General features: G+C 46.2%; 1 long non-coding RNA gene across 2 annotated transcripts; it reads left to right on the top strand.

Moving 5' to 3' along the window:
- The first annotated feature begins 8113 nt into the window (after positions 1 to 8113).
- LOC308395162 lies at positions 8114 to 20060 on the top strand. 2 transcript variants are annotated; one of them, XR_013971342.1, is made up of 3 exons: positions 8114 to 8524; positions 9469 to 11788; positions 14336 to 20060. It is a non-coding gene; the product is annotated as an uncharacterized lncRNA (long non-coding RNA). The 2 variants fall into 2 exon arrangements; XR_013971343.1 differs by having other exon boundaries at positions 9469 to 11871.
- The last annotated feature ends 3340 nt before the right edge of the window (positions 20061 to 23400 follow it).

The raw sequence follows: 23400 nt of genomic DNA, 5'->3' as shown, positions 1-23400 counted from the left end.
TCTTAAATGAGATCAGAAGTGAGGAGGAGTATGAAGCCTCCCGGGCTAAATTGCATCTGGTAGCACACAAAGTCCAAGCACAATCAGAACAGGATAACAGACAGATTGAAATTCAGAATCTGAAAACTGAGATTCGAGAACTGAAGTCTATGGTTTCATCCGTGGTATACCAGTCATGCCCCGCACCAAGAGAAGTTGCAGAGCCTGTTCCAACAAGCAAGACTGACGGTGTAGAGAGTTCAGCAGATGGCGAAGTGGTTGCGCTGAGAAAACGGGTTAAAAGGTTGCAGCAGAAGCTGGACGCCAGAGAGCAAAGGTCTGTTGTGTCCTCTCCAGTTTTGAGAGTGGAGCCGTCCAGGTCTGGTCTGAACTCTGCACGGACAGGTAGCACCAGTGATAAAGAAAGCAACTTTTGTTACCGCTGCGGAGAAAATGGGCATTTTGCTAGTAAGTGTGGAAATGCCGCAAACAAGGCCAAGGTTATCCAGAGGTTCATTCAGTCACGGAAAAAGCCCAAACGACGGGAATCATATCCCAAACCCCCTGATGCAGGTGATACCGTGTGTTCAGTTAAGAGGAGTGAAGTAGTCATGCTAGAGGACAGAGCGATCCCTAAAGGTTTGATAGGTCCATCTAATGTAAAGCAAGTCAGAGTGAATGGTGATCCGTGCAATGCTTTGTTAGACAGTGGGTCAAGAGTAACCATCATTTTTGAGAACTGGTATAAGGAGCACTTGTCAGGTGTCCCAATTTACCCAGTTTCAGGTCTGGCCATCTGGGGTTTGAGTGATTCTAGTTACCCTTATCTCAGCTATGTCGTTGTGGATGTGGAATTTCCCGAGCAAGTCAAAGGACGTCACGAGACCATTTCGGTCTTAGCTTTGATCTGTCCCAACTCCAGAGGTCCGGACCAGACCCCCATGATCATAGGCAGCAATGCCTCCCTTTTCCAGAGATTGGCCACCTTGTGCCAGGACACCGTAGGCGTGAGTAGCGTGCAGACTGTAAGCCAAACAGCTGGAGTTTTAACCCCACCAGCTCCTGTGGAGACCCCTGTAGAGGATGAGGGTGGAGTAGGCTGGGTGAAGTGGGTTGGGCCCAGCTCCCTGTCACTCCCAGCTCCCTGTCACTCCCAGCTGGTCAAAGCTGTCATGCTATATGCCGGGTGGAGCTAGAAGAACCACTCAGCAAAGGCATATTAATGGTGGAAGCATCCCCAACCATTCCGTTGCCAGCTGGCGTGCTGCTGCAGCCCATGGTGTTGCCTAGCTCTGCGTTGGAGGTAGACCATTTTGTTGTGGCAGTGCAGAACCAGTCCTCCCGGGATATCGTTCTCCCAGAAGGGACCGTTATGGGTCAGTTGTGTACGGTTGATACTGTAACTGCAGCAGTTGAAGTCTGTTCAAAAAAGGGGAAAGATCAGAGAGAGCTAGATCCCCTTCTCATAAATTTTGGCAACTCACCTTTGCCAAATGAATGGAAAGAGTGGCTCCGACAGAAGTTGTCCAAGAGGGCTAATGTGTTTTCCCTCAGTGAGTGGGATGTCGGTCTGGCAAAGGGGGTAGAGCATCACATTCGGATGTCAGACTCCAGACCATTCCGTGAACGGTCACGGCGTCTTGCACCAGCTGACATTGACGATGTGCGTAGACACATACAAGACCTATTACAAGCTGGCATTATCAAGGAATCTCGCAGTCCTTATGCCTCTCCCATTGTCATTGCCAGAAAGAAAAATGGCAGTATCAGGATGTGCATTGCCGAACCATTCCTGATCAGTACACCACTCCCCGCATCGATGATGCACTTGATTGTTTTTCAGGGAGTAAGTGGTTCTCTGTCCTGGACCTTCGCAGTGGCTATTACCAGATACCCATGGCGGAGGAGGACAAAGAAAAGACCGCGTTCATTTGTCCGTTGGGTTTCTATCAGTTTGAGAGAATGCCCCAAGGTATCACAGGGGCACCCGCCACTTTCCAGAGGTTGATTGAGAAGGCAGTAGGGGACATGAACCTCCTGCAGGTAATAGTGTACCTCGATGACCTAATAGTCTTTGGCAGGTCATTGGAGGAACATGAGGAGCGACTTTTGAAGGTGCTAGACAGACTGGAAGAAGTGGGATTAAAACTCTCATTGGATAAGTGCCAGTTCTGTCAGCCGAAAGTGAAGTATGTGGGACACACTGTGTCTGCAGAGGGTGTTGCCCCCGATCCGAGTAAAGTAGAAGCGGTTACTAAATGGCTGGTGCCCACAGATTTGAAATCCCTGCGATCTTTCCTGGGGTTCTGCGGCTACTATCGCCGCTTCATAGCTCACTATGCTTCCATTGTAAGGCCACTCACAGAACTCACTAAAGGCTATGCCCCTACGCAGCGCAGTAAGAAAGGCCAGGCAGGACAAGGAAAGACCTACTTGAAGGAATCAGAGCCCTTTGGGAGTAGATGGGATCAGTCGTGTGTTGATGCTTTTCACCACATCATTCAGTGTCTGACCACTGCCCCTGTGCTAGCCTTTGCCGATGTAAACAAGCCATACACCCTTCATGTGGATGCCAGTCTGAAAGGTCTTGGGGCTGTGTTGTACCAAGAGCACCCCCAGGGGCTGCGGCCCGTGGCTTTTGCCAGCCGGAAATTGAGCTGTCCCGAACAGCAGTACCCCGTGCACCACTTAGAGTCCCTGGCTTTGAAATGGGCCGTCGTGGACAAATTCCATGACTATTTGTATGGTGCAAAGTTTACTGTGCGCACTGATAACAATCCGCTGACGTATGTCCTTACCACTGCAAAGCTAAATGCAACAGGGCACCGATGGCTCGCGGCTCTAGCTAGTTATGACTTTAATCTTCAGTATTGGTCTGGCAAGACTAATATAGATGCTGATTTGTTATCAAGAAACACTTGATGACTTGAAGGAGACAGAATGGGATCAGGTCTCTCAAAGTGTTGTAAAGTCTATTTGTAAGAGAATATGCCTGGATGATGCAACTGAGACCAATGTGAGATACATTGATCAGCTGGGGGCACCTCCCGAGTGTGTTCCAGCTGTGTATGCTACTCAGTTAAGTCTGTCAGCAGTAGGGCAGGTGTCAAGGCCAGAGTTGCGACAAGCTCAAAGAACAGACCATGCCCTACGCAGAGTGATCGATGTGCTGAACACTGGTACTTGGCCAAAAGGTATCCATTCTGACCCAGAGTTTGTGTCAATGAGGCGGGAGGCCAGCAAACTTGTCATGAGAGATGGGTTACTTTACAGGACAACCCGAAAGCAGTCCAGGGATGAGCTGTACCAGCTTGTGTTGCCTTCTCAATACAGAGAACAGGTATTGCGGTCTACTCATGATGACATGGGACATTTAGGAATAGAAAGAGCCACTGACCTTCTGAGAGATCGGTTTTATTGGCCAAAAATGGCAAATGACGTGGAGCAGTATGTCAAAAACTGTGGGGTATGTGTCACCCATAAAACACCCTACAAGAGAGCAGCCTTTTTGCACCAGATGAGCAGCAAGGGTCCCATGGACTTGGTTTGCATGGATTTTCTGTCTATGGAGCCAGACTCCAAGGGGATAGGTAATGTCTTGGTGGTAACTGACCATTTTACCCGGTACGCACAGGCTTTCCCCACCAAAAACCAAAAAGCCACCACGGTTGCCAAAGTGTTGGTGGACAAATATTTTGTGCACTATGGATTGCCTGCCAGAATACATTCTGACCAAGGACGAGACTTCGAGAGCCGGTTAATCCGTGAGCTCTTGCGGTCATTGGGTATACGGAAGTCTCGGACAACTCCCTATCACCCCCAGGGGGATCCACAACCCGAGAGATTCAATCGAACCTTGTTGTCAATGTTAGCGACACTAGGGGATGAGAAGAAGCGAACTTGGAGTCAGCATGTAGGGTCGCTAGTTCATGCCTATAATAGCACAAAGAGCGATGCCACAGGGTATTCTCCCTATTTTTTGATGTTTGGGAGGGAGGCTAGGCTTCCCGTGGATGTTTGTTTTGGAGCATCTCCTGATGGAGCTGAGGAGAAGACTCATTCACAGTATGTGACGAACTTGAAACAGGATTTGCAGAGAGCTTATCAGTTAGCCAATGAAGCTGCTGATAAGGTACACAAGAGAAACAAAAGAGCTTTTGATCGACGAGTCAGTTTCCAAGCCTTGGAAGTGGGAGACAGGGTACTCCTTAAGAATCTGGGGTTGAAGGGGAAACATAAGTTGGAAAGCAAATGGAACGCTGTACCACATGTGATTGTGGGAAAACTGCCCAACCTACTGGTGTATAGGGTGAAGCCACAAACGGGTCAAGCATTCAGCATTCAATACCATCGTTCCCTCGAAGCTGGACAGGAAACTGCAGGATCTAGGACTGAGCAGCTCCCTCTGCAGCTGGATCCTTAGCTTCCTGTCTGACAGACGCCAAGTGGTCAGACTGGGCAGCATCACCTCATCCCCCGTCACACTGAACACTGGTGCTCCACAGGGGTGTGTACTGAGCCCTCTCCTGTACTCACTCTACACCTATGACTGCACAGCCACTAACAACTCCAACATCATTGTGAAGTTTGCGGACGACACTACAGTGGTGGGTCTTATCACCAACAGTGATGAGACAGCTTACAGGGAGGAGGTCAGCGCCCTGACCCACTGGTGTCAAGACAACCATCTCACCCTCAACGTCGCAAAGACAAAGGAGTTGATAGTGGACTTCCGGAGGTGCAGAGAAGTACACACCCCCATCATCATCAACGGCGCTGCTGTGGAGAGAGTGAGCAGCTTCCGGTTCCTTGGTGTACATCTGGCTGAGGATCTTACGTGGCCAGTACACACAAACAAAACAGTGAAGAAGGCGCAACAGCGCCTCTTCTTTCTCAGGAGACTGAAAAGATTCGGCATGAGCCCCCGCATCCTCAGGACCTTCTATCACTGTGCCATTGAGAGCATCCTCACTGGATGCATCACCACCTGGTATGGCAACAGCACCGCCTACAACTGCAAAGCTCTCCAGCGAATAGTGCGGTGCTCTGAACGGATAATTGGAGGTGAGCTTCCCTCCCTCCAAGACATCTACAGGAAGCGGTGCCTGAGGAAAGCGGGGAAGATCATCAAGGACTCCAGTCACCCCAGCCATAAACTGTTCAGACTACTTCCATCAGGAAGGAGGTTCTGCAGCATCCGGTCCCGTACCAGCAGACTGAGAGACAGCTTTTTCCATCAGGCCATCAGACTGCTGAACACTTCATAGACACCTCAGCTTCACTACTGGAACTTTAACATTATGCACTCCATACTGTACAGTAACGCCACTGTTTTGCACATGTCTCACTCTGTATATTTTATTTTATATATTTTATTTATTGTTTACTCTATTTAATTTGTAAAATATGTGTACACACACACACACACGTAGAAAAATATTTAGTATACACATCCAGAAATGCATATACAGTGGGGCAAAAAAGTATTTAGTCAGCCACCGATTGTGCAAGTTCCCCCACTTAAAATGATGACAGAGGTCAGTAATTTGCACCAGAGGTACACTTCAACTGTGAGAGACAGAATGTGAAAAAAAAAATCCATGAATTCACATGGTAGGATTTGTAAAGAATTTATTGGTAAATCAGGGTGGAAAATAAGTATTTGGTCAATAACAAAAATACAACTCAATACTTTGTAACATAACCTTTGTTGGCAATAACAGAGGTCAAACGTTTACTATAGGTCTTTACCAGGTTTGCACACACAGTAGCTGGTATTTTGGCCCATTCCTCCATGCAGATCTTCTCGAGAGCAGTGATGTTTTGGGGCTGTCGCCGAGCAACACGGACTTTCAACTCCCGCCACAAATTTTCTATGGGGTTGAGGTCTGGAGACTGGCTAGGCCACTCCAGGACTTTCAAATGCTTCTTACGGAGCCACTCCTTTGTTGCCCGGGCGGTGTGTTTTGGATCATTGTCATGTTGGAAGACCCAGCCTCGTCTCATCTTCAAAGTTCTCACTGATGGAAGGAGGTTTTGGCTCAAAATCTCACGATACATGGCCCCATTCATTCTGTCCTTAACACGGATCAGTCGTCCTGTCCCCTTGGCAGAAAAACAGCCCCATAGCATGATGTTTCCACCCCCATGCTTCACAGTAGGTATGGTGTTCTTGGGATGCAACTCAGTATTCTTCTTCCTCCAAACATGACGAGTTGAGTTTATACCAAAAAGTTCTACTTTGGTTTCATCTGACCACATGACATTCTCCCAATCCTCTGCTGTATCATCCATGTGCTCTCTGGCAAACTTCAGACGGGCCTGGACATGCACTGGCTTCAGCAGCGGAACACGTCTGGCACTGCGGGATTTGATTCCCTGCCGTTGTAGTGTGTTACTGATGGTGACCTTTGTTACTTTGGTCCCAGCTCTCTGCAGGTCATTCACCAGGTCCCCCCGTGTGGTTCTGGGATCTTTGCTCACCGTTCTCATGATCATTTTGACCCCGCGGGATGAGATCTTGCGTGGAGCCCCAGATCGAGGGAGATTATCAGTGGTCTTGTATGTCTTCCATTTTCTGATGATTGCTCCCACAGTTGATTTTTTCACACCAAGCTGCTTGCCTATTGTAGATTCACTCTTCCCAGTCTGGTGCAGGTCTACAATACTTTTCCTGGTGTCCTTCGAAAGCTCTTTGGTCTTGGCCATGGCGGAGTTTGGAGTCTGACTGTTTGAGGCTGTGGACAGGTGTCTTTTATACAGATGATGAGTTCAAACAGGTGCCATTCATACAGGTAACGAGTGGGGGACAGAAAAGCTTCTTACAGAAGACGTTACAGGTCTGTGAGAGCCAGAGATTTTCCATGTTTGAGGTGACCAAATACTTATTTTCCACCCTAATTTACGAATAAATCCTTTACAAATCCTACCATGTGAATTCATGGATTTTTTCTTCACATTCTGTCTCTCACAGTTGAAGTGTACCTCTGGTGCAAATTACTGACCTCTGTCATCATTTTAAGTGGGGGAACTTGCACAATCGGTGGCTGACTACTTTTTTGCCCCACTGTACTATTATATATTGTACATATATTTATTAGTTTCAGATGTAGCCATTCTTGTATTTTGCTTGTTTACATTATTGTATTTTGCACAACTCTGTTGCTTGTGAAGCTCGCACACAAGAATTTCACTCACATGTGCTGTACCAATGTACCTGCACATGTGATGTGACAATAAAAGTGATTTGATTTGATTTGAAGGTAGTGTGAGAACCCTACACAGAGATCATTTGTTACCGATTGGGACAGAAGTAAGACTGCCAGAAGGCATGGCCAGAGATGAAGTGCCAGCGAGACCACAGACTCGCAGGATGGGAAAAGGAAAAGAGAGGGTAGAAAGCAGAGACGTGAGTCAAGACACTGGGGAGTCGACTGGATCGTCAGATGTAGAATACGAGAGGCCACATGCCTGGTACAGAGACTGTGTGGAGAAAGTGTTGAGGGAGGAGTCGTTTAGTGACAATTCTCCATTGGCATCGGAGGATGACGCTCAAGCTATGTTTCTATCTGAGGGCAATGCCGAAGAGTCTCAGGAGGAAGCAGATGACATTGGTGATGTAAAGAACACCGATACAGAGTCAGAAGAGGAGAAGGAAAGACCTCTCTCAAAGAGGTCTAGGGGAAGATGGAGTATTGGGAAAGAGGTCAGCAAATGCCTTAGGTCAGGGACGACTGGGAAGAGAAGAATAAAACCAGTTTTGAGACTGTCCTACGATGAACTAGGGAAGGCTAGTGACCAACCTATTACTATTGTTCACAGAGGGGTTGTGATAAAGTTGGGGAATGTGTAAACGAGAAAAAAAAAAGTGAAGTTCTAACAGTGTCTGTTATACATTCAAGATGTGTGGAGTTTTATTTGTTTATTTGTTTTCAGTCGCCTTGGGAGATGTCTGATGAGGACATCCAGACGATTAGAAGGGGGAGGATGTAGCCCGGGTATATTTTATGGGGCTAAGTTTTATTTCCAGTTGGATATATCTGAATAGTTCTGTTGTTCGTTCTACTGTGTTGTAGTAGTAATAAGGAAGTGTGTTTAGGTGCTTTTACTTTGAAAGGGAGCGGGCGGAAGGAGAGAGGAGAGAGCGGAGCCAACCACGAGAGAAGAGAGGAGAGAGAAAAGCGTGCGCGAGATGCGGCTAGGGTCTACAGAGACTTTTTTCCAATGGACAGTGAGGATAAATCATCCCACGCCCACGGCTGAGTAACAGAGCGTGACTGTGAGGTGGTGCAGCCGGGACTGGTTTGCACTGTTGCCTCGAAATATCCCTAGTTAGCGGCGTGCTAACTTGGCTAATCGGAGTTAGCCATGAAGGCGGACTTCGCAGGATGTCACCTGACCTGCACAGAGTGGGAGGCTACTGACTGCCAAGGCGGGCCGATCAGGTTTGCTGCCTAAAAGGAGTAAGCGTGCAGCTCGGCGACCTAAGGGACGGACCTCTCGGCGTGCCGTGAGTGTATTGTGGACAAAAGACTAAGGTTTCCAGGTAGGAGCACCATTTTGTTTTCTTTTAGGACCGTTGGTTCCTACGCACCCTAGCATCGATCCAGGCCTGCACCGAGGGGACTTGGGAAACTGGGTGGTGTGAGAGTGTGTGTGTGTGTGGGGCCCATTACAGTAAAGAACTGTGTAACTGTTATTATTGTTATATTTTGTCATTGCAAGAGACTTCTTACTTTATTGATTTATTGGGTGTTTACCAGTTCCTTCAGTAAACCTGCTTGGTTTAAACATAAGAGCTTGTGTCTAGTACTGTTTCTTATCTATATTTCAAAGTAAGGTAAAAGTGTATCTGTGTGTTATACGTGTGTAAATCAGGGGAACTTGCACTGAGGGCAACTAAGTACGTTTAAGATAACTAGAACTCAGGGCGTACCCGGCTATAGTGGAGTAGACAGTCAGGGGCGCTACATAATGCTGTGTGAAGTAAGCATCTGGTTAGATATACTGCTTCTAAGATTTTTAGAGCTGAGTACTTCAACCTTGTTTTTATCTAAATTTAGAAACAGGAAAATAGAGGTCATTCCTGCAGTTTAAGTAACTGGTGTGAGTCCTCATGGGTATCATCTGCAAGTATCATTGAACGATACTTACTAAAGAAACTATGTATAAGCATGTATATAATGGTCCCAGCACAGAACTACTTAGAACGCCAGTATTAACTTTTATGTGTGAAGAAGACTACATATTTACATGAAAAAGTTGGAGTCTGTTAGACAAATGACATCACAACATACTCTGATCTCTGAAATAAAATATTATGATAAAAAGTACTGAACATTGCACTTGGGTCATGCAGGACAAGCACAGAGTTGAGTACACTGTCCACCATTTGTAAGCTTCACTAACACTGTACTATGATGAATTCTGAAACACAACTTAAATTCCTTTTTTTTTTTTTTTTTGTTTCTCCATGTAACGATCTGCTAGGGAGTGTGGGGAGCCATAGCCCCGTCCCCCAGGGCATGAAGCAGGTATGGAGGAGATCCAGGCCCCAGACATCCAGTGGCCCCAGAGTACGAGGACCCGAGGAGGACCACCAAAGGGGGGGGAACCGTGCCACCCTCCTGGGAAGAGCTGAGTAGAGCCTTAAACGAGAGGTCACCCAGCAACTACGGAGCAGAGGCCAGAGGGGGTTGCAGTGGCGTGCCCGCGTGCCCTGCCGGCAGCCAGCTGTGCCAGAGCTTCAGGCCCAGAGGCCAGAGGCCTGAGGGCATCCCACCCCCCGGAAGGAGCCCAGCCGGGCCACAGGCGCCAGGCCCTGCCAATCGGCCACCAGGAGTGAGCCGGTACATACATGAGCGCCCAGCCCCAGTCGACAAGAACCACCAACACACCAACGTCTGAGGGCATCAGCCACCGGCAGGGAGTGTGGTGAGGGGAGATAGGCCTCTGTACTTTGGAGGGCCTGAGATGTACCCAGAGAGGTTGAGTCTAAGACCCAACCTGACATATAGACACAGACGAACAGGCGCACGCGGACACAAACGTGCATTCCCACCCCCAAATACACAACCAAATACTCTGCACTCACCCAACGTGTAGACCAGGGGTCCCCAATTCCAGTCCACGACAGCCGGTGTCCCTGCAGGTTTTAGATCTCATCCTGGGTCAACACACCTGAATCACACGATTAGTTCATTACCAGGCTTCTGGAGAACTTCAAGACATGCTGAGAAGGTCATTTATCCATTTAAATCAGCTGTGATGGATCAAGGACACATCTAAAACCTGCAGGGACACCGGCCCTCGTGGACTGGGATTGGGGACCCCTGGTGTAGAAAGACACAAATAGACACTGCACAGACAGTCACACTCCCCAAACATACTCTATATCCCAGGTCCAGGTACCCCCGCCCCCAGAGGAGCAAGCCGCACCTAGACCCAGGAGATGTAACCCTTCTCTCTGGGGTGGAGGCAAGCGGACCACCTCCTTATCTGCAGTAGCAGGGAGGCCCCGCATCCCAGACCCCAATCTGATGGCCAGCACCTCCTCCCAGCCCCCCAGCCCTGACGGCTAACAGAACCGGGGTGACCCCAAACCTCCCTACGCCCGCTCATATGTAGTGTTGCTGTGTGCTGTTCTAAAGTGCATTTAAAACACAGGAGAGCATGGTTCCTGCTTCCTATCAGAGAGCAGCACGGCTCCTCCCGAAAACCCTTAGTGTCTATATGCATTTAAAATTGAGGGTAGGGCACCAGCGCCAGAGGTGGGTTGGAGTACACCGACCCTCCTCTGGATGCTGTAAAACGTGCCCAGCCCCAAGGCCGTATATGTATGTGTTATGTGAGAGTGTGAGTAATGTGGATGTCTAGGTTGCAGAATAAAATTGAGGCACAGGCGGCCAGAAGGGGACAGAGGGGGAGTGCCTCCCCTGCACCCTGGTCACATACCTGCACCCCAAGCCCTGCATGTGTGGGTGGGTGTGGTAGAGCGGGAATAGGGAGGCAGCTGAGGATGGGGAGGGAAGAAGGGAGGGGCAAGTGGCCCCTCCCTGGGGCCAGCTCCCCCGCTGACCCCAGTAGGCACCCCCACACTCTGGAACCAGACATAACTTTAATTCTTAAAATACACCATTCCATTGGCTCAGTTAGCTGTCTTACAACTACTTTTTCAAGAATAACTGAACTTAATTAAAGTTTGTAGATTTGCTTATAATTAGCTAAAACAACTGGGTCAAGTGATGTTTGCCTACTGGTGTTGGCCAGAAGGGCCGATGGCGCGATATGGCAGCCTCGCTTCTGTCAGTCTGCCCAGGGCAGCTGTGGCTACAACTGTAGCTTGCCTCCACCAGTGTGTGAATGTGTGTGTGAATGGGTGGATGACTGGGTGTGTAAAGCATTTTGGAGTCCCTAGGGGGGACTAGTAAAAGCGCTATACAAATACAGGCCATTTACCATTTAATGTTATTTTACCAATATGTTAATATAGGACAAGGTTCAGTTAGCTCTGCACAGAAACAGCTGGTAAAAAATGTCCTCCAAAGAGCTCATTTTTACTTTCGTACTTTGTGTACATTTCAGCACCTGTTGTCACGGTTTGGGGCAGCGGCCGTGTGAAGAGTGGAAGGAGGACTCAAATGCAGCACTTATTCAGATGTGAAGGGTGATTTATTAACAATACCAGACATAAAGTGGAGATGGCAAACAGAACTAAGGACGAACTAAACTGGGATAAACTACACAAAGGAGTGGCAAACCTGAACATGAAGGGAGAACAGCAGGGAGAGCACGCAGGGGATTTCACAGGGTATGAACACAGACGACGCGACGAGGAGCAGAGGAAATCACACACTATAAGTACACAAAGAGACACTGGGAAATCACACACAGGTGGGGGAAACAGCTGGACCTGATTAACCTGACGAGACAGGGGAACACTAACACCAGGGACCAACAGAGGGAGCACAAACCCAGAACCCAGTGTCTAAAATCCCAAACACAAACCATCCCAAAACAGCCATGAATAATAATGAAAGTAATAACAATAAAGAACATAAACATAAAGTCACTGAGTCATGGTCGCAGGACCATGACACCTGTACCTTTTTACTTTTACTTGAGTAAAGAAGTTGAATTAGTACTTCAACTTTTCCCAGTGTATCTGTACTTGCTCTTAGCTTAAGAATGTCTGTACTTTCTAAAAGAACCCAACATTAATATTGATAGTAGGGTTAGTAGTCAAGAGCATTTGAGTTAAGGTGCACAAGTGTGAGCAGTTTCAGGTCTGACTAGATGAGTAACTTTTATACGAGCAGCATTGTATAAGAAGCAGAAGGACCTCCATTACTTCTTTTTCCATCATATTTCCCACAAGTAACTATACAGAAATTCCCCTTATATGGACCCAAAGATGAGTGCAAAAGAAATAAACAAACCCTGATTTGTTTCTCATAGAGTAAGTCCAACTAACTTTGTCAAATGGGACAAGTAACGCAGTTTCTCTTTCTCTCTCTCACATGCACAGACATATACAGTGGGGCAAAAAAGTATTTAGTCAGCCACCGATTGTGCAAGTTCCCCCACCTAAAATGATGACAGAGGTCAGTAATTTGCACCAGAGGTACACTTCAACTGTGAGAGACAGAATGTGAAAAAAAAATCCATGAATCCACATGGTAGGATTTGTAAAGAATTTATTGGTAAATCAGGGTGGAAAATAAGTATTTGGTCAATAACAAAAATACAACTCAATACTTTGTAACATAACCTTTGTTGGCAATAACAGAGGTCAAACGTTTACTATAGGTCTTTACCAGGTTTGCACACACAGTAGCTGGTATTTTGGCCCATTCCTCCATGCAGATCTTCTCGAGAGCAGTGATGTTTTGGGGCTGTCGCCGAGCAACATGGACTTCCAACTCCCGCCACAGATTTTCTATGGGGTTGAGGTCTGGAGACTGGCTAGGCCACTCCAGGACTTTCAAATGCTTCTTACGGAGCCACTCCTTTGTTGCCCGGGCGGTGTGTTTTGGATCATTGTCATGTTGGAAGACCCAGCCTCGTTTCATCTTCAAAGTTCTCACTGATGGAAGGAGGTTTTGGCTCAAAATCTCACGATACATGGCCCCATTCATTCTGTCCTTAACACGGATCAGTCGTCCTGTCCCCTTGGCAGAAAAACAGCCCCATAGCATGATGTTTCCACCCCCATGCTTCACAGTAGGTATGGTGTTCTTGGGATGCAACTCAGTATTCTTCTTCCTCCAAACACGACGAGTTGAGTTTATACCAAAAAGTTCTACTTTGGTTTCATCTGACCACATGACATTCTCCCAATCCTCTGCTGTATCATCCATGTGCTCTCTGGCAAACTTCAGACGGGCCTGGACATGCACTGGCTTCAGCAGCGGAACACGTCTGGCACTGCGGGATTTGATTCCCTGCCGTTGTAGTGTGTTACTGATGATGACCTTTGTTACTTTGGTCCCAGCTCTCTGCAGGTCATTCACCAGGTCCCCCCGTGTGGTTCTGGGATCTTTGCTCACCGTTCTCATGCTCATTTTGACCCCACGGGATGAGATCTTGCGTGGAGCCCCAGATCGAGGGAGATTATCAGTGGTCTTGTATGTCTTCCATTTTCTGATGATTGCTCCCACAGTTGATTTTTTCACACCAAGCTGCTTGCCTATTGTAGATTCACTCTTCCCAGTCTGGTGCAGGTCTACAATACTTTTCCTGGTGTCCTTCGAAAGCTCTTTGGTCTTGGCCATGGCGGAGTTTGGAGTCTGACTGTTTGAGGCTGTGGACAGGTGTCTTTTATACAGATGATGAGTTCAAACAGGTGCCATTCATACAGGTAACGAGTGGGGGACAGAAAAGCTTCTTACAGAAGACGTTACAGGTCTGTGAGAGCCAGAGATTTTCCTTGTTTGAGGTGACCAAATACTTATTTTCCACCCTGATTTACGAATAAATTCTTTACAAATCCTACCATGTGAATTCATGGATTCTTTTTTCACATTCTGTCTCTCACAGTTGAAGTGTACCTCTGGTGCAAATTACTGACCTCTGTCATCATTTTAAGTGGGGGAACTTGCACAATCGGTGGCTGACTAAATACTTTTTTGCCCCACTGTACACACAGTGACCAGATGGAAGGCATAGGAAAGCATGTTAGCCATGAGATAAGCCTCCCTTGTTAGCTGATTGACACTTAGACGCCATTAATTAGACTGGGCCCAAGGAAAAAGGCCATTGACTTAACTAATAGCTGGTTCTTTTGTATCTCTCTGTGTGTTTGTGTGGTACAATCTCCTATTTCTCTAAATAACTCCAACTTGTAATTTTACTTTAGACATGGCATTCCAGCTCGCACTGGAACGGTTCACAGCCGAGTGTGAAGCAGCGGGAATGAGGATCAGCACCTCCAAATCTGAGGCCATGGTTCTCAGCCGGAAAAGGGTGGAGTGCCCACTCCAGGTCGGGGATGAGTTCCTGCCCCAAGTGGAGGAGTTCAAGTATCTCGGGGTCTTGTGATGGGAGAAGGGAGCCGGAGATCGACAGACGGATTGGGGCTGCAGCTGCAGTAATGCGGACGCTGCACTGGTCCGTCGTGGTGAAGAGGGAGCTGAGTGTAAAAGCGAAGCTCTCAATGTACCGGTCGATCTACGTCCCTACCCTCACCTATGGCCACGAGCTGTGGGTAGTGACCGAAAGAACGAGATCGCGGATACAAGCGGCAGAAATGAGCTTCCTCCGAAGGGTGGCTGGCCTTTCCCTTAGAGATAGGGTGAGAAGTTCGGCCATCCGGGAGGGGCTCAGAGTAGAGGCGCCTCCCGGGGTGAGGTGTTCCGGGCATGTCCCACCGGGAGGAGGCCCCGGGGCAGACCCAGGACACGCTGGAGAGATTATATCTCTCGGCTGGCCTGGGAACGCCTTGGTGTTCCCCCGGATAAGCTGGAGGAGGTGGCTGGGGAGAGGGAGGTCTGGGCCTCTCTGCTTAGGCTGCTGCCCCCGCAACCCGGTCTCGGATAAAGCGGATGAAGATGGATGGATGGACATGGCATTGTCTTCTTATCAGCTCTATCATCTATATATTTAACAGATATAGTGCTTTATTCCTTAAAATACATTAACAATTGGCACGTTACACTAATCAAACTTCATCCTTTAAGCTAGTTTTTTCCCACTGGAAAAACCTCCCAGTTCAGTCAATAACAATTTCAAACCTATAAAACCAAAATTAACAAGACTGTGTGTAAAACATGTTAGTAAATGTAGTAACATACACTACCGGTCAAAAGTTTTAGAACAATTATTACATTTATTTATTGTAATTCAAGTCATTCAGATCCAATGAATAGCCTGAAATGGTACAAAGGTAAGTGGTGAACTGCCACAGGTTAAAAAAAAAGGTAAGGTTACCCAAAACTGAAAAATCATTAAAAAAGGTCTTTTTCAGGGAACACAACATAGGTTAGACTAAGGAGCTTGGAAAGAAAAGCGTCTGGACTTCTTTGAGTTGCTTGAAGACGTTTCACCTCTCCTCCGAGAAGCTTCTTCAGTTCTAAGGGTCAATTAGTGGGGAGTCCCAGATTTAAACCCAGTGGGAGTTTCCCCCCAAGGAGGGACAAAGGACCCCCTGATGATCCTCTACCTAATCACATGAGCCAAGGAGTGAAAGCGGGTGGGGGTCCTAATCAGCCAGGGTTTTGGGTGAGCTCATTGTGAAACCTGGCCCCACCCTATCATGTGATTTCCTGAGGTCGGATGGCCCAGGATGTGAGTGGGCGTTAAGGCGTCTGGGAAGGGATCTCAAAACTGGATTATAGATGGCAGACAGTTGGTGTCGTAAACCACCGCCTCTGTTCAAAGATGGTCGCTCACAGTGGACGTAAATGGCTTCTTTCACTCCTCTTTCAAACCATCTGTCCTCTCTTTCCAAAATGTGAACGTTGGCATCCTCAAAAGAGTGACCTTTGTCCTTTAGATGCAGATGAACTGCTGAGTCTTGTCCTGTGGAGGTGGCTCTTCTGTGTTGTGCCATGCGCTTGTGAAGTGGCTGTTTGGTCTCTCCGATGTAGAGGTCTGGGCATTCCTCGCTGCACTGTACAGCATACACCACATTGTTAAGTCTGTGTTTAGGAGTTTTGTCTTTCGGGTGAACCAGTTTCTGTCTGAGTGTGTTACTGGGTCTGAAGTACACTCACTCACCCATGTCTTTGTGAACTTTGCTCTGTACATTGGTGTGCATCCATGATGGAACAGGAAGTGCCATCCCCAAAATGTTCCCACAAAGTTGGGAGCATAAAATTGTTCAAAATGTGTTGCTATGCTGAAGCATTTAGAGTTCATTTTACTGGACTTAAGGGACTGAGTCCAACTCCTGAAAAACAATCCCGCATCTTAATCCCCCCACCACCAAACATTACAATTTGCACAGTGCAATCAGACAGGTCCCATTCTCCTGACAACTACTGTCAGAGTTTTACCCCTGATACTGCTGGATAAACAGAAACTCACTCAGGAACGAGGTCACACAGAGCTCAAGTTTTCACTCGCAAGAGGGAAGCAGTTGTCTCCAACCCACTTCAACTTGCTTTCCCCCTGCAGGTTGTTTTTATTGGTTACACACATGAATATTCATAAAGTTTGTTGCTGTATTACCTTTGAGAAATTGCTATATTTGGTTACAAAGTGTAATTGTGCAAGCATGGTTATACAACAGGATGTTGTAGGTATCTCGTCCCAGCCAGGTGGCTTCCTTCATTGAGTAGAATCTGTTCTTCTCAAGGCCGCTTGTTCCCCTTATCGAGGTCGTGCACGTACTCATATGTGTGGGTTACAAACAGAAGCATTCTAGCTTTTTAAATGGAAACCTACAACACATACATTAAACCTAACAACTACCACACCCAGACTCATCCATTGGATAACCAGACAAGGAAGCGTGATCCATCACTACACTGCTCTAGAGTACGGTGTCGCCATGCTTCACGCCATGCAGCCGATGCTTTGCATTGCATTGGGTAAGAGTTAGATGCAGCTTCATGGCCATGGAAACCCATTCCATGAAGTTTTCAGTGCACTGTTCTATAACTAATTTGAAGGCCATATTAAGTTTGGAGGTCTGTTATGATTTGCTGTAAGAAAATTGGCCAGCCCCTTGGCATCCCGCTCTGTGATTTTAACGAACCTACCACTTCATGGCTGAGTTGCTGTTGTTGGCAGTTGCTTCCACTTTGCTATAATACCACTAACAATTGACTGAAATGTTTTGTAGCAAAGAAGTTTTACGACTGGACTTATGTTGCTGGTGGCATCTTATCACGAAACAACTCATGAATTCACTGAGCTCCTGAGAGCGATCCATTCTTTCAAAGATGTTTGTAGAAGCAGTCTACATGCCTAGGTGCTTGATTTTATGCACCTGTGGCCATGTAAGTGATTAGAACATCTGAATTCAATGATTTGTATGGGTGAGGAATAGTGATGTGTCAGTCGCGAACGAAATGGCTCTTAGAGCCGGATCTTTGACGTGAACGGCGCGAGCCGTGGGGTGTTTTTTCTTTCTCTCACCCTCTCTCTCGGACTTTTTTTCCGCCTCACTCCACACGCAAGCCCTGTGCTTTGCGCTGGGAAAAGGGGGGAGGGGCGGTAGTTACACTGGCAGTAGCACAGGAACAGAGCAGGAGGGAGAGAGAGAGAGAAAGAGAGCCAGGGACAACAACGTCACATTAGAAAGGTATAGTAATCATCCACAACTATTTTCAGTTGCGGATGATAAAGGATTCAGAAAGTTTATTCATGCAGGCCCATATGACAGAGAATGTGCATCTTCTTTTTGTTTTCATATTGTAATTTCTATTTAATTGTGTTGTGGTTTGCAGTGTTTTGTGTTGTTTCACTTTAAATTTGTAAAAGGAAAAAGCTGAAAATTTAAATATTTAAAAGCTGAAATGTGAATAGTTGGTTTTTGTATTATATGATTTCTTTATTACATTTTATGTGGAGTGAATAAATAAAAGTATATTTATGGTGGCCCCTAGAGGCAGAGTACATACAAACTCCAAAACATGTACAAACTCCAAAACACGTACCAACTCCGAAGCACGTACAAACCCCGAAGCACGTACAAAACACAACAGAAGTGCTCCAGGATGCTAGGAGCAGTGTTGAGCGTTTGTTACCTGGTGGCTACACAAGCCAGGAAGCACCAACGACTGGATTTGGTGTGTGGTAGTAACAGGTAAATGAACATTTTTTTTAAATTATTTGAATATATATGAGTGCTTGTGTATAAATACACAAACAATAAACATATGCTTTCAATTGTGTAATTTAAGTGATTTAGGTAGCTCTGTTTTGGAAGTTCAGTTAACGCTAGGAATTTGTTTTGGAATTTGTACGTGCTTTGTCTCTAGGGGCCACCGCATATATTTATATATAAACATATATAAATAAAACCACTTTTTTTACATTAGTAATTCCTTTTGTGCATAATTTTATATTATTGTTAATAATAAATTAATTGAAGCAACAAAACAACCTGAAGAGCCGGTTCGGAGCCGAAGGAGCCGGCTCTTCGGTTCGGCTCACTAAAAAGAGCCGAAAATCCCATCACTAGTGAGGAAATACTTTTGGCAACATAGTGTACTTGCAGTCCTCCAAACGAGGCCCCATTTTCTCTCACATAATGGGCAGTTGACCCTTTCCTGCTCTTGGACATGAAGGTGCTAGTTCCCATCTCAGACACTTTGCACTCTGCTGCAAACCTCCCCGGTGCAAGCTGGAGGTCATAGCTCGGTGATGCCATTAGGACCGCATTATCCATGAAAACCAGACTTAAATGTGTGTATCTTTAGCAATATTATGTCTGGATAAACAAATGTAGTCAAGTCATCAGGGAAACATTTGCTATTATGATGCTGTTTTTTCCATTATGAGACTTGTAGGGCCCAGTGTTTTAATAACAATATATCGTGTTTTAATAGAGCACAACACTAAATCATACATTTTTAATATACAAAAAAATACACTTGTGGTAAATTCTAGTGACTGACTACAATCTTGTGGTAGACAAGAGAAACTTGTTTGAATAGCTCCAGGCACTCACAGATATTCTGGCTTTCTATTTTACAACCTTTACCACAGTTAGAGAAGAAGTTATCCATATGCTGTTTTCTCTCCCCGTGTCTTTCGAGCCCTCGGTAAAATAAACAGTAAATCCTTGGCTTACTATTGACCTCCTGGTTAAGCAGTTAGTAGTGCAGTGTTACACACATGCACACAGTACATCCAAACATTAAGAGCTCAGACCCCCCACATAGAATAGATCACGGTTGTATGCGCTGACAACCAATCTCTCTTTCCCTCTGAGTGTGTGTATTCATCCTCATCAGTGTTTGTGTGTGTTGCCTAATTGGAATGCTATGCTCTTTTTTCATGTAATCACAGACGCCTGTGGAATTTGAGCTGATATGAAAGTAATTGTTTCACTTTGGCTGGGTCAGAAATTGTAACAAACTGTTTTGTTTTTTTCCACAGTCAGAAATGGAACATTATATGCTCCTGTGTTTTTACTGTGACTCTTAGAAGCTGCTGGAAGGAATAAGTTGTAAGAATCAGTTTTTTTCTGACCTAGATGCACTACACTTTAACTTGCAGCTAAAGTTTTTATTTGTGTCAGCCACAGTCTCTATTATTGCAGGACAAGTGTGTTATCTGTACATGGAACTGTTTATGTGTGTTTGTGGCTGGAGCCGTAAATCCTAATTGGCTCTTCAACGTAAATATCCTTCACTAACTCGTCAACAGATTAATACTAGGCAGAGCAGTCAAGGAGATTTTTATTTGTGCTATCTAAAACCTACTTTCAGTCTTGAAAACATCTTAAATCATAAACCATTGAAACTATATAATAAGTCTGAAATTTTCCTCTGAAAGGTCTTGTGCTTATCTGAAAAGATGTTTCCAACATTAATTCACAATAATGTGACAATAATTCACATTAATGTCATGTTCATATTATTGTGAATGTCACATTAATATAACATTCTTACACAAGAGACAGATGTTGAAATGTTGCAAATAAAAAAAAAAAAAGAATGTCTGCCTCATTAGTCTAATGTCTTTAAAGTCTGGAATGTAAATGTGGGGTAGGGTACGTTATTTCATTGTGACATTTACTCTACCCGGAATGGTTTTTTGTTTGTTTTTTTAAAACCTTAGAATACTTCGATATACTAGATTTTTACCTAACAAAAAAACAAACAAAATAAAATGTTTCAGTCCAGTCACCATCAACCTATACAAGTCTTTGTTACGTGCAGGCAGGAGTGGTAGTAGGAGGACCCAATGTGCAGACACTCGGAGGCGGAACGTGAACTCAAAACAGCTTTAATGCTGAACTCAAAAGGGCAACAAAACTAGGAATACAAAATACACTTACGCAGGCAGAACACACAGCTAGACAAGGGCAGAACACAACACCAACAAACTGAAACACAGGGCTTAAATACATACAATCAGGGAATGAGTAACAAGAGGGAAACACAGCTGGGGCAAATCAGGCCTAACGAAACAGGGGAAGAAAAACCAGATACATTAACATCAGACATGGACCTTCAAAATAAAACAGGAAACAACACAGACTGAACTAAAGACACAGATTCACACGCAGGCACTGCAACAGAGGGAACCGAGACGTAAACCATAAGACAGAACACAGGCAAAAACCAAAAACTAGAAATGATAAATAATATAATAAACTCACCCCCCCTCCCGCCAAAAGGGCTGGCCAAAACAAACTAAACATAAGGAGCCAGAAACAAAAAAAAGCGCAAACACTGGAGCCCGGAAAACAACAGAACAAAAACAGGCTCACGACAGGCACAGGCGGCCAGGAAAAACAGTTTCTACAAAGTTCAGGGGGCCGGCCCGGAGGTTGACAGCACAACAGTCCAAAACAGTTCAGGTCCGGAGGCCTGCCGCGTGGAAGGCAACGGCGGCGACAGGGCAGGTCCGGAGGCCAGCCGCAACAACGGCAACGATGTCCAGCCAATGGCCTGTAAGGTGGCCGGACAGGGCGAGGACGTGCAGGCCGGACAGGGCGAGGGGAGGCAGAACTAGACGGCATGGAGACCTCAGGCGCAGACGAAGCAAGACGGGGTGAGGCAGGACCAGGCGACGCTGAAGGCGAAGACACGGAGGCTGGACTAGGCGATGCAGAGGCTGAAGCAGAGGCTGCTGCAGGCGAGGATGACGAGGCTGAAGCTGGACCAGGCGAAGCTGAAGCTGTAGCTGAAGCTGGACCAGGCAAAGCTGAAGACTCGGAGGCGGGACCAAGCAAAGCTGAAGACTTGGAGGCGGACCAGGCGAGGATGAAGACTCGGAGGCGGGACCAGACGAGGATGAAGACTCAGAGGCGGGACCAAACAAGGATGAAGACTCGGAGGCGGGACCAGACAAGGATGAAGACTCGCAGGCTGGACTAGACGAGGATGAAGACTCAGAGGCTGGACCAGACGAGGATGGCGCTGCAGGCGACGGTGTGGGAGCCGCAAGTGGTGGCGCTGCAGGCGAGGCAGGTTGCTGGACGGGCCCCTCGGACCCTCCAGCGGAGACAGGCTGCTGGACGGGCCCCACGGACCCTTCAGCGGAGGAAGGAGGCTGGATGGGCCCCTCGGACCCTCCAGCGGAGGCGGAAGGCTGAAAGGGCCCCTCGGACCCTTCAGCGGAGACGAAAGGCTGTACAGGCTCCTCGGACCCTTCAGCGAGGACGGAGGATGGCTGGCGCGGTTCTCCAGAACCCCCCGCGGGAATAACAGACAGCAGGATGAGCCCGTCGGACTCTCCAGCGGGAACAGGCGGCTGATACTGTAGCTCCTGTGAAAACTAAGGTCTCTAAACAGAAGTACCTGACTCTGTGGTATAATTCTCAAACACGTAGCCTAAAGCAGATGACTCGTAATCTGGAGAGGAAATGGCGTGTCACAAATTTAGAGGATCATCATTTAGCCTGGAGAAATAGTTTGTTGCTTTATAAGAAAGCCCTCCGCAAAGCCGGAACATCTTACTATTCGTCACTGATTGAAGAAAATAAGAACAACTCCAGGTTTCTCTTCAGCACTGTAGCCAGGCTGACAAAAGGTCAGAGCTCTTTTGAGCCAACCATCCCTTTAACTTTAACTAGTAATGACTTCATGAACTTCTTCACAAATAAAATTTTTATCATTAGAGAAAGAATTACCAATAATCATCCCACAGATGTAATATTATCTACAGCTACTCTTAGTACCATCGATGTTAAGTTAGACTCTTTTTCTCCAATTGATCTTTCTGAGTTAACGTCAATAATTACTTCCTCCAAACCATCAACGTGTCTTTTAGACCTCATTCCTACAAAACTGCTCAAAGAAGTCCTGCCATTAATTAATTCTTCGATCTTAAATATGATCAACCTATCTTTAATAATCGGCTATGTACCACAGGCCTTCAAGGTGGCTGTAGTTAAACCTTTACTCAAAAAGCCATCTCTAGACCCAGCAGTCTTAGCTAATTATAGGCCAATCTCCAACCTTCCTTTCATATCAAAAATCCTTGAAAGAGTAGTTGTCAAACAGCTAACAGATCATCTGCAGAGGAATGGTTTATTTGAAGAGTTTCAGTCAGGTTTCAGAGCTCATCACAGCACAGAAACAGCTTTAGTAAAGGTTACAAATGATCTCCTTATGGCCTCTGACAGTGGACTCATCTCTGTGCTTGTCTTGCTAGACCTCAGTGCAGCGTTCGATACTGTCGACCATAATATCCTATTAGAGCGATTAGAACATGCTGTAGGTATTACAGGTACTGCGCTGCAGTGGTTTGTATCATATCTATCTAATAGACTCCAGTTTGTGCATGTAAATGGAGAGTCCTCTTCACACACTGAGGTTAATTATGGAGTTCCACAGGGTTCAGTGCTAGGACCAATTCTGTTTATATTATACATGCTTCCCTTAGGCAGTATCATTAGAAGACATACTATACATTTTCACTGCTATGCAGATGACACCAAGCTCTATCTATCCATGAAGCCAGATAACACACACCAATGAGTTAAACTGCAGGAATGTCTTAAAGACATAAAGACCTGGATTGGCGCTAACTTTCTTAATTCAGATAAAACTGAGGTTATTGTACTCGGCCCTGAAAAGCTTAGAAATATGGTATCTAAGCAGATTCTTACTCTGGATGGCATTACCTTGGCCTCCAGTAACACTGTGAGGAACCTTGGAGTCATTTTTGACCAGGACATGTCCTTCAACGCACATATTAAACAAATATGTAAGACTGCTTTCTTCCATTTGCGCAACATCTCTAAAATTAGAAATATCCTGTCTCAGAGTGACGCTGAAGAACTAATTCATGCATTTA

The sequence above is a fragment of the Rhamphochromis sp. 'chilingali' genome, assembly GCF_963969265.1.
Source record: "Rhamphochromis sp. 'chilingali' genome assembly, chromosome: 4".
NCBI classification, from domain to species: Eukaryota; Metazoa; Chordata; class Actinopteri; order Cichliformes; family Cichlidae; genus Rhamphochromis; species Rhamphochromis sp. 'chilingali'.
The sequence above is the reverse complement of the archived record's forward strand: the minus strand, read 5'-3'. Positions and strand labels throughout refer to the sequence as shown.